At 42.8% G+C, this 11,634-nt stretch overlaps 1 long non-coding RNA gene across 1 annotated transcript in view; it reads right to left on the bottom strand.

Annotated features, from left to right (window-relative positions):
- LOC149915334 (uncharacterized) overlaps positions 1 to 4,704 on the bottom strand; it is a 31,806-nt gene extending 27,102 nt beyond the window's left edge. Inside the window, exons 1-2 of the long non-coding RNA XR_016459137.1 lie at positions 4,609 to 4,704; positions 1,400 to 1,482 (exon numbers count right to left, since the gene is read on the bottom strand). This is a non-coding gene — a long non-coding RNA (uncharacterized LOC149915334). The remainder of the gene's footprint in view (positions 1 to 1,399; positions 1,483 to 4,608) is intronic.
- Positions 4,705 to 11,634: the final 6,930 nt, after the last annotated feature.

Here is an 11,634-nt window from a genome sequence, read left to right as displayed (position 1 = left end):
AACTTTTCCCTTGAATGTTAGCCCAAAGAATATTTCTACACTGTGCAGTTCCTCCCATGAGAATGACAACGCAAAGCTGCACGGTGCAGAAAAGAACACATTCAAGAGCATCCTGGATTAATCTGCCCCATGCATGCTGCATGGAAAACATCAGACAGTGAGTGCACTCTCCTGGAGGCTTGGTTTAGTTTATCTTGTTTAAATAACAAGAAAATAAAGCTTAATTCTGGAGTCAGTGTCTTTCAGTTGACAGTGAACCACAGTGGGTTCAGGACCATAGTTTGATCCTTAAAATCCCAGTTCCCCTTGGACGATATTACAATCCTTGTTCAAAACATAACACTTGGCCCAACTGTGAAAAAATCTCAAAGCAGCTGAAAATGTTATGGCTTCTCTCTTGTCTGTAAGCAATTACATCTGGAGAATCTGTTACTAAATGCTCAGCTGGTAAAAGGTAACATTACAGGTTCCCTGAGTTATGACATTTCAATCCAATTATCTATTTCAAACTGCACATTGCACTGGGCTGACCTGGCCTTACCACTGAGCATCCCAGAAAGAAAAATCAGAGACTTCTTGGAATCAGAATGGAAAATTAATGGGAGGAGTAAGGAAAATTAGCTACTCCCCCCTTTGTGGTTTGCTGCCATATATGGAGAACAGGAGTCATTTTGTGTTGACACACTATTTCTGGAGTCAGGATGCTTGTGATTTGATAAGTGCTGATGCAAAGGTAACTGATCTTGGAAAAAACTTTGGTCCATAATAGGCATAAAGTAATGCCTTAAGAGAAAGTTTAAAATAGATGCAGCTGATGGACTCCGTTAAAGCTGCTGCCACATATGTACTATGGAGATCTCTTACCTACTACAGCTTGGACATGAAAGAATGAGTAAGAGTGAAGAAGAAAGGAAGACATTAAGAAAGAGAAGGAAAGAAGGAGGAAGAGAAAGAGAGAAAAAGAGAGGAAGGAAGGAAGGAAGGAAGGAAGGAAGGAAGGAAGGAAGGAAGGAAGGAAGGAAGGAAGGAAGGAAGGAAGGAAGGAAGGAAGGAAGGAAGGAAGGAAGGAAGGAAGGGAGGGAGGGAGGGAGGGAGGGAGGGAGGAAGGAAAGGGAGGAAGGAAAGGGAGGAAGGGGGGAAGGGAGGAAGGGAGGAAGGAAGGAAGGAAGGAAGGGTGAGAGGGAGGGAGGGAGGGAGGGTGGGAGGAAGGGAGGAAGGGAGGAAGGGAGGAAGGGAGGAAGGAAGGAAGGAAGGAAGGAAGGAAAGAAGAATGATCTGTCAGTAACATCCATACTTATAGATAGGAAAGTGCTTTTATGAACACACTGTCTCTCATGACTATTTCCTGACTACTTGAAAACTCTAACTAAACACAGAAAAAGTGCCTTAGAAAACATACCTGTTTCTGAGTCTCCTTGGTCCCGGCACTGCTGGAGAGATGGGCAGTCTGATACTTCCTCACACGCCAAGTCCTTGCAAACCCTGGTATCAAAATAAGTGAACCAAAAACAATACAAGTGAAATGCTCTTAGGGAAAGAAGAGGTATGGGTGGGGAACTGGGAAGGCTGATAGGGTGTAGAATGCTGCTGCGATTGCTGACTGAGTAAGGACAGATAGAAAGACCCTGCATGAGACAGTACATTATAAGCAGATAACTTTCTGAGATACATATACGGTGAATGTGACCTCCATGCAAACAACTACCAAGTATAGAGCAGTAATGTCACGGTCCTTCTCCTTGTATCTCCAGTCTGGCCCACAGCACTGGTAAAAATTAGTCCTGCATGGCAACTACATTATAGTGCAGCATAATCACAATGCTCTAAGTAAGGCAATAGAGAATGTAAATTCCTGTTTCAAGATGGTTTTTCTTACAGAAAGCTGTATCAAAAAAGATACAGTGCTTGTATAATTTCCATTTATGCCATCAAAACAGTCAGGCTTGAAAACGAAACCAAAATATTCACATGTAAACATCAAAGATCCTAGTGTAGAATTAAAGAGTCATCTAGTCCAACTCCCTTACTAGGGTCAGGGGCATTTTCAGCAGGTTAGGGAACGGCCTGGAGAGGAGCTCTGCAGAGAAGAACCTAGGTGTTCTGGTGGACATTATGTTGGCCACAAACCAGCATTGTGTCCTTGTGGGCAAGAAGGCCAATGGGACCCTGGGGTACATTAAAAGTCGTGTGGCCAGCAGGTTGAATGAGGTGATCCTCCCACTCAGCTCAGCCCTGGTGAGGCCACATTTAGAATATTGTGTCCAGTTCTGGTCTCCCCACTTCAAAAAAGACAGAGATCTCTTAGAAGGAGTCTAGTGGAGGGCCACAAAGGTGATTACGGGCCCGGAGCAGTTCCTGTATGAGGGAAGGCTGAGTAACCTGGCTCTGTTCAGCCTGGGATAAAGGAGACTGAGAGGGTATTTAATTAATTATTCTAAATGTCTAAAAGGATGGATGAGTCCAAGCTAGTGCCTTTGTGGTGTGTGTGATAGGACAAGGAGCTATGTCCTAAGACTTGGCCATAGGAAGTTCCATACAAACATGTGGAAGAACTTCTTTACAGTAAGGTGATGGAGCATTGGAGAGCTTGTGGAGTCTCCTCTGGAGATATTCAAGACCCATCTAGATGACCCTGTATGACCTACTGTAGGATACCTGCTTCAGCAGGAAGATTGGACTCAATGATCTCTTAAGGTCCCTCCCAAACTCTCCAGTTCTGTGATTCTGTGAATAAGATCAAGTTGCTCAAATCCCATTCAACCTGGCTCTGAACCTCTAAGGATGGGACGTCCACAACATTTTTGAGCAACCCCTTGTGGTACAAAATTTCTTTTTTAATAATCAAAATATGGTCTCTTTCAATCTGAAACCATTACCCCTTGACCTATCACTAAAAGCCTTGGTAAGAAGCATTTTACCATCTTTCTTGTAAACCTCCCTTAAGTACTGAAGGTCACTATCTTGTTTTCCCAGACCTTTGTCTTCACCATGCTAAACAACCACAGCTTTATCAGCCTCTCTTCGTAGGTGAGATGCTTCAGACCTTGGATCATTTTTTATGATACTTTTCTGGACTTACTCTCATAAGCCAACATGTTTCTTTTGCTGAGGGCACCAGTGCTGAATGCATTACTCCAGGTGGAATCTCATGAGGGTAAAAGAGAGGGAGAGAATCACCTCCCTTGATCTGCAAGCAACACTTCTGTTTATGCAGCCTAGGATACAATTTGCCTTCTGGGAAACAAACACACTTGGCCAGTTCATGTCCTATTTTTCATCTACCAATATCCCCCAGTCCTTCTCTGCAAGGTTTCTGTCAATCAAATCTGTACCAATGCTAGGGATTACAGTGGCCAATGTGAAGGGCCCTTGGGGTAGGACTTGAACTGGCTGGAAAAATGTCTTCCCTCTGGTATATAAACTGATCCACAAACCTTGGGGTCATCCACAGACTTGCTGAGGGTACACTCCAGTCCATTATCTACATCATTAAAGAAAATGCTTAATAATGTCAGCCCCAGTACATAGCCTTGAGGAATACCACTTCTTATTGGTTTCCATTTGGACACTGAGGCATTCACTAAAATCCTGCAGATGAATCATACCTTATAATCTTTTTTTTCTCTCTTCCTAAAAGCTAGCTGTTTGCTGTTTCTTATTTTGAATGGATACTGGTTTCTGTTGTCTCTGTTTCACTCTTCAACATCTCAGACATTTCCAGAGAGCATCTTCTGCCCATTGACTTAGTCTTTCTGCACCATCAATTTCTGTGTAACTGGACAGTGAGTGGTGGAAAGAACATTCTGTATGTCAGTCTCATCTTATTTAAAATCTTCCTCATATGCAATCCTTTCAAATTTGCTGTGGTGGCAGGAGGAGTATAAATAACAAGCTAACCCTGATGCACTTTCAAGAGCTGCTTATCCTGATATTCCAGGACATCAGGACATTATGGTTTTTACCTTGCTTTCCACCACTCAGGTAATTGCCTCCCCACATTATCTGTCACTGTATTTTTTCAGGAAGCTGCTCAATATCTGCACTGAAAAATGATAGCATAACCTTTACAAAACTGCATTTTCCAATCTTGCATCCTAGAAGTAACTATTTTGATTTCTTTAAATTGAAGCTAGATCACAGATACACCAAACACTAAGAATAGTGAGACTTGAAGAGAGAAAAAACACCTGTTCATACCACAAACACAAACAAAAACCATCACCAACAAGCAGCGTCTTGGGGCTGTAGTTCCATGCATTTTGACTAACATGTCAAAGCCCATTCTGAACTGCTTTACATCCCAGACAATGTGTACAAGTGTCTCATTAGCAGCTTTCTTCCAGGTCAGTTCATGTTTCCTGTTTTTTTTTCTCCTGCTCAAGCATGAGATTCTCTGTTTGGAATGGCAGCCACAGTATGGTATGCTAATCGTCTTCAAGAAACACAAAAAGGTTCCCTCACATTTCCTAACCAGACAGTATGTTGTAGCAGCCACAGTATGGTATGCTAATCGTCTTCAAGAAACACAAAAAGGTTCCCTCACTTTAACTAGTCTAATTCAGTCTGACCTAATTTCTATTAGTTTCTATACAGAAAATATGTCCTTACCATTGTCATGGTCCAGTGCTCAGCTGCATCTTAGCAGAAGTGTAGGGAAGAGAAGCATTGCTCTAGAAAATCAGAGCACCGGCATTTCTTTTCGGGTTGTACTGACATGCCTGGGAGCTCTCATTTTACACTGAGGGCAGCAGAAATGCTGTTGGCAGCATAGGCTGGGCATTCTCTGTCAGTTGGTTCATCAGAGGTCCGCAGGAGGCACTGATCCATCTGGCATGCCCAGCTCATACTGAGAGCGTGGCAGACAGCAATACATACAAACTGTAAATCTGAGAGGGAACATTTTTATTTAAGTTGTATATCAGATAATCTGAAGAAGTACAAAATTCAGTTTAAATTCAGTGTGTTACTTTGTTCATCTGTGTTCTCTGTAAACTTTTAAAATGTAGATTATTACATGGCAAGTATGCCTCTGCATCTCTGAGCGTAATAGAGATTGCCACAACAACTTCAGTCACATTGAAAGTGACATAACCTAACGTTGGAGAGCAATCCCATTGACCAGCATCACTGGGACTAACCTGTTCCAATTTGAATAAAGTATATAAAAGATTATCTGAATGGCCTGGTCTCAAGCATCAATAAATATATTTATAGACATCAATCATAAGCATTTTATGATCACTAAAGGAAAAAAAAGGTGTTTCAGAAAAGATAAACATATTTTTTGCACTGTTTTTTACCCAAAAGAGAGGAAGTGTCTAGAAAAAAAAAGTATCTATTAATTGAGAAAAAACGCGAGGAACCTTATCAACTTAAGGCTGGATACTTCAGGTTGTGGGCAAAAATAATGTACTTGCTGCAGCAAATTTTACATAATCAGAAATCATTTTTCTAAAAATCAATGATGATGGTTGTTTAATGGCTCTTCAAATCATGCTTACTACCAAAGGTAATAAAATGTTGTGCCTGTAATGTTAGACTTTCAACACTTTCCCAATTGTGGAGAAGTAGGTCAGTCAGTGTGATTTTTGCGTGAGACAAATTGGTAGAAACCACAGTAAGAATAGAATTTAAAATGAAAATCATTTCACAATAGAGTTGACTTCAAGAGAGTCAACAGGGACATTGGTAAAGAATGATCTGGACAATGCAGTATGATGAGATTTTGAAAAGTATGTGCATGCTTCCATATTACATGGGAAAAAACTTCTGTAACAGGGGAAAAAAAAAAAGAAAAAAAAAGGAAAAAAGAAAACAAAAGCCCCAACCTCTTCCATGGGTACAGACATCTTCCATTAGATCAGACTGCCCAAAGACCTATCCAGCCTGGTTTTGAGCACTTCTAGGAATCCACAATTTCTCTGGGAAATGTGTTCCAGTGTCTCAGCACCCTCATAGTAAAGAATTTCTTCCTAATGTTCAATCTAATCTAGTTTAAACCTCCTTGTACTGTCACTGCACTCACTGAAAAGAGTCCCTCCCCATGTTTGTTGGTCTCCTTTAAACACAGGAAGGCCACTATATGGTCTCCCTGCTGTCTTCTCTCCTCTGCGCTAAACAACCCCAACTCTTCCAGCCTTCCTTCATTGGGGGGGTGCTCCAGTACTCTGTTCACCTTTGAAGCCCTCCTCTGAACTCACTCCAACAGCTCTATGTTCTTATGTTGTGCCAGAGCTGAATGCAGTACTGCAGGTGGGGTCTCATTAGAATGGAGCAGAGTGGGACTGACCTCCCTCAACCTTGCTGGCTGTCCTTCGCTTCAAGCAGCCTATGATATGACTGACTTTCTGAGCTGTAAATGCACACTGCTGGCTAAAATCCACTTTTTCATCAATCGCTACCTTCAAGCCCTCCTCTGCATGGCTCTCAAACCACTCATTTCCCAGCCTGTATTCTTAATTCAGATTGTACCAGCGCAGATACACAATCATACACTTAAGATTGTTGAACTTCATGGGGTTCACATGGGCCTATCTATCAAGACCGTTATGGTTCCTTTGGATGGTATCCCTTCCTTGCAAGCCCTCACATTCCTATAATCTTACCAGGATGTATATCCCCATGTTTTACTTTTTCTAAAAGGTTTTTACTTTACCAAAATGTTCTCTTACCTTCCTTTCCTGACTTCTTCTATGCTGGGACTGAGAGCATCTGGGACCTAAGAAAAATGTCTTTCTTGGCTCCTTTATCTCCGAGAGAAGTTTTCCAAGGGATTCCATGCACTAGTGCTCTAAGCAGTCCAAAATTTACCTGAGTCTAAGGGTCTTGACTCTACCTTTTCCATTTCCCATATCATTTAAGACTGAATTCTACAAGGGCTCAATCACTGCACACTAGGCCATCTCCAATCTTGACCTTTCCAATAAACCCTTTCCACATTGCTGACCAGCAGGTTTGGTAATCTCTCTCTTCTGCTAGGGCTTTCTATTATCTGTTCTAGGAGGTTGTCCTCAATACACTCAAGTAGTTTGCTATACTGCTTGCAATATGCTGTGCTGCTTTTCTAGCAGATGCAAGGGTATCAAAATTACATTGCACAATCAGGGCCTATGAACATGATGTTTCCCAGAGTTGAAAAAAGAGCTCCTCAACATTTTCTCCTTGATCTACTGGTCTATACCAGACAAATACCCTAGAATCATGGAAGGACTCTTAGCCCTCTGCCATGGACAAGTTTGCTGCTTACTAGATCAGGTTGCCCAGGATCCCCTCCAGCCTGGCCTTGAATGCCTCCAGGGATGGAGTATCCACAGCTTCTTTGGGCAGCCTATGCCAGTGCCTCATCAACCTCTGGTTGAAATTTCTTCCCCTAACATCTAATCTAAATCTCTCTTCATTTAGTTTAAAACCATTCTCCCTTCTCCTATCACTATCAGACTGTGTAAAAAAATTATCTCCTTCCTGATTATTAGCTCCTCTTAAGTACTAGAAGGCTGCAATGAGGTCTCTCCAGAGCCTTCTCTTCTCCAAGCTGAACAAAACCAGCTCCCTCAGCCTGTCTTTATAGCAGAAGTGCTCCAGTCCTTTGATCATCCTCGTGGCCCTCCTCTGGATGCACTTCAGCACTCATATGTCTTATGCAGGTGGCCTCAGACCTGGATGCTATATTTCAGATGGGGCCTCGTGAGGGCAAAGCAGAGGTGGACAGTCTCCTGCCTGTTCTGCTGGTCACTCCTGTTTTGATGCAGCCCAGGACAAGTGCCCACTGCTGGCTCATGTTGAGCTTTTCATACACCAGAACTCCAAGTCCTTCTCTGTAGGGCTGCTCTCAATGAGATCAACTCCCAGTCTGTCCACATATCTGGGATTTCCTTGCACTTGGCCTTGTCGAACCTCACTAAGTTTTTGTGGGCCCACTTCTCAAGCCTTCCCAAGTCCTACTGGACGTCAAGTGTTCCTTCTGTCGTATCAACTGCAATTCTTAGAATGGTGTTGTATACAAACTTTCTGAGGTTGCTCTTGATCCTGCTGTCTATATCACTGATAAAGATATTAAAGAGTACAGTGAAGTTTTGTTTGTTAGTGTGATTTCTCATTTTCACACACAAGCTCTCAATCCGTGTATTGCTGTTTTTCAAAGACAACTATGTGCAGCAAGTCCTGTTTTTTGCATAGAATGCAAATCTTCCACTTTTCTTTCCTTGCCGGTCCCTTCTGAATAGCTTTTAGCTATTGATTGCAGCACTTCAATTTTGTGATTCATCCCCCCATGTTTCCAAGATAGCAATCAAATCACAATATTCCAGCTGGACAGTGGTTACCAGCTTCTTCTTTTTCCTACCCACACTGTAAGCGCTTTTATAGAGGCACTTCATTTGGGTCTTTGACTGTCTAATCTTTGTGACTGAACCTTTCTGGAGGGTTGAGAAGCATTTCTCACTACTCTTGAGGGTGTACACTTCCATCCTAGCAAGTGCATGAGCGTGTGAGTGTTATGATTAAGGTCTCAAACTCTCAGGACGGTAAATTTAAAGAACAGTGTCAGTCGACCAGCCAGAGAAGACTTTCTTCCTTTCCAGCGGATCCCACCTCTTCCCAGTAATATGTATTTGTCAAAGTACCTTCCATGATCATAGAAGCCTGCTGACATTATTGCTGGTTTTGTTTGGAATAGAATAAATTTTCATCAAAATGCTGCATTTTGGATGGAACAGTGATGTTGAGTTTTTTTGCTGAGCGCTTCTAAGTTCATCTTCTCATACCGTCTTGCCAGCAAAGAGCCTAAAGGAGCGCAAGAAGATGGGAGGAGACAAGACCAGGAGAGCTGATGAAAGATCAAAAAGATGTTCCATATCATATGACATTTTTTCCCTCAATTCTTTATTCTAGCCCAGTGGGTGAGGCAGCAGGGGAGAGGAGGAGAGAGGAGTGAGTGAGTGGCTGCTGGGTTAAAGGAAAACAGTAGCAATATAAAGAAGACCGCCTGTGCCACCACCCCATTCACTTCTGCTCCAAGGATGCTGAAGTCCTAGTCAGTCTTGTCAAAGCTATGCTGCAACTTATCTTTGGTGGCCAAAGGTAAGAAAGGTAGATGGCTGCAGTCTGCTTTTTACCAGTTGTGGCAGTTTCTCTGCAACACTCTAACCGCTGGCTCCTAGCAAGCAGCAGTTATCTCTCAACTGAATGCAATAGGCTGGCAGATGGGAGTCTCAGTGCATCTTAGCAGGAAGTCATGCATTACTATTACATGCTGCTCCCTTCTGTGGCTTTTAGCATGTGTAGCTGTTGCTGTTACACCCTCTCAGATTTGCACATTATTTTATCCACTGCCTAAAATTCGTATTTGTTGCTGACCGGGACTATTAAGTAAACAAGCAGAATTGTTGCTTTGTGGCCATGAATTACCAGAAACCGTGAAATCTCCTATTCCAAGAGGTCTTATCTCTGTCCCATTGACATTATTTGTCTGCTAGTCTTGGAGGAGAGCATGACAGGGCCCCAGAAATCCTCATGTAACGTCTCAGTAATATCAGGCTATTTCTTGTTCCCCCTCCCAAATGCAGCATCATCTGTTGGCTCCCTCCTACAGATCCTCCGTTCACTGCCTGAGTGACTCCACCAGAGCACGGCCTCCAAACCCTATTCCACTCAGGAAAAGAGCACAATAGCAATATTGCTCTATTAAATAGAGCAAATTCTCAGCTACAAAACATTTTTTTTCAACACCATTAGATATATGTTTTCATCAGCAAAGAAATAGCCTGCAGGCTATGCTCATGAAAATCCACACCAACAATTGTTACCCACTGCACTGCTGGAATACACCACCCACCGCCTCGCTGTGCTCACATCCACTGTTTGCTTTCCCTAAATATTTAGCAAGTATCAGAAAATTTCAGTGGGTACCATTTTTTCGATGTGCAAAACACCTTTTCTTCATAAACTCTTCTGTGTCAGATGCCATTTTGTCAGTGTCCCTCTGTTGCCATCTGTCACACGGCAACAGCATGTGATAGAATACTGGCAAGAAGGTCCAACCTCTACTGCCATCCCACCCACATCTGCCTCTGACATTGTGTGACAACATGATAAAACAGGAGGCATTACTTTCAGAGCATCCATCATCGTGTAGACAATATAGTTGATGTATATAAAGTAACAAAACTTATTTTAATTTTTTTTTTCTCTATTAAAATGAACTAAAAAGAGGGCAAAAACTCCCACAAAACTAGTAGGGTATTAGACCTTGTTTCTGTGAAACAAACAGGTCACCCTGGTTCAAATGTGAATGAGGCATGACTATGACGTGACAGGTATTTCCCTCTGGTAAGAGACAGCTAATAATGGTCTGGTGAAGTGACATGGTCACATTTTTGTTTCCAACTCTAAAGATTCCATTTGAAAATTTGCAGATAATGTATTTATGTTGACTGAAAATGGAGCTGCAAATAAACCAAAACATTGATGATTTTTTTTTTTTTGCAATCTTGAGACCTATTCCCAAATTCCTTTACCAAACTGCATGTTTTTGCTGCTTGCAGGATGGTGTTTAGCCAGTGTATCAGAATGCATCCATCACTGGCCATCAGGTGAGCTGTCCCTGCCCTGCACCCCATCACAAAGGCTCAGCCCAGATGGGCTCATGGTGCAGTGAGGTCTGCTTGGTGCTGAGGGGAAGGGCCGCCATGATGGTGTGGGGCAGGGATGGCCGCAGGGACAGCTGGGCTGGGATGCATGTGGCCATGGGTTGCTGGTTGGACATGTATGGAGTAGAGGGTGGGGAAACAGGCTCTGGTCTTACGCAAGTTGTAATAGCCTGCAACAGAGTCTGTAAATTAAATGAGCTACAAGGAAGAGTGGAGAAAGACACTTTGTTTAAGGAGGGTGCAGAGAGACAAAACTTTCATCTTCCACTGATGAGAAACCCAAATGAAAGAACAAATGAACTTCTGATCTGACTGAAATTCATAGCCAGTTCTGGAACACAGCCAACTGGAAAAGTGCTGTCAGAGAATGAAAAAGTCAGGGGCTGATTATTGTGAGGTGCAGAGAGAGAAGTTTCCCTGCAGGACAGACTATCTTCTAGATGACCCTGTCATCTGGCAGTGCTGCATGGATCTGCTGTTCAATATACCCTGGCAGTGTCTTAGATAACAAGTGAATGACAAACATAGTTGGAAAGTTCCTGTGTCTGACCTGGCCAGGAAGGCACAAACCTCACTATTTGTCTTCTATATTAGGAACTTGTTATTTGCTCCTGCTGACAAGGAGGAAGCTTGATGGAAGGGAAATTAATCAAAATAAAAGAGAAGGGAACTGCGCAGAATGGTGTGGTTTTGTGACCACTATCTCCAGCTCAGTATGACCTGAGAGGACTATTGGCAAAGGCCTTGTTCATCGGGGACATTTTCCAGGTTCACATGAAAAGAACAAATGTCCAAAGAAAAGGCTGTGATGAAAGTGCACTTTTCAGAGCAAAATGCAGATGCATTGGCACAAGGATGCTGAGGTCTCCCTTGCGTGACAATGCAGGTGGCAGGAAAGTGGGAGAGCACTTGGCTCACGGCTGTAGGAGATGCAAGAGTGTGTGTGGGCAGCCCTGCATTTGGCTGCACAGACACATGCACTCGCACA

Source organism: Phasianus colchicus, chromosome 20, assembly GCF_987193195.1.
Source record: "Phasianus colchicus chromosome 20, bPhaCol1.hap1.1, whole genome shotgun sequence".
Taxonomy (NCBI): Eukaryota; Metazoa; Chordata; class Aves; order Galliformes; family Phasianidae; genus Phasianus; species Phasianus colchicus.
The sequence above is the reverse complement of the archived record's forward strand: the minus strand, read 5'-3'. Positions and strand labels throughout refer to the sequence as shown.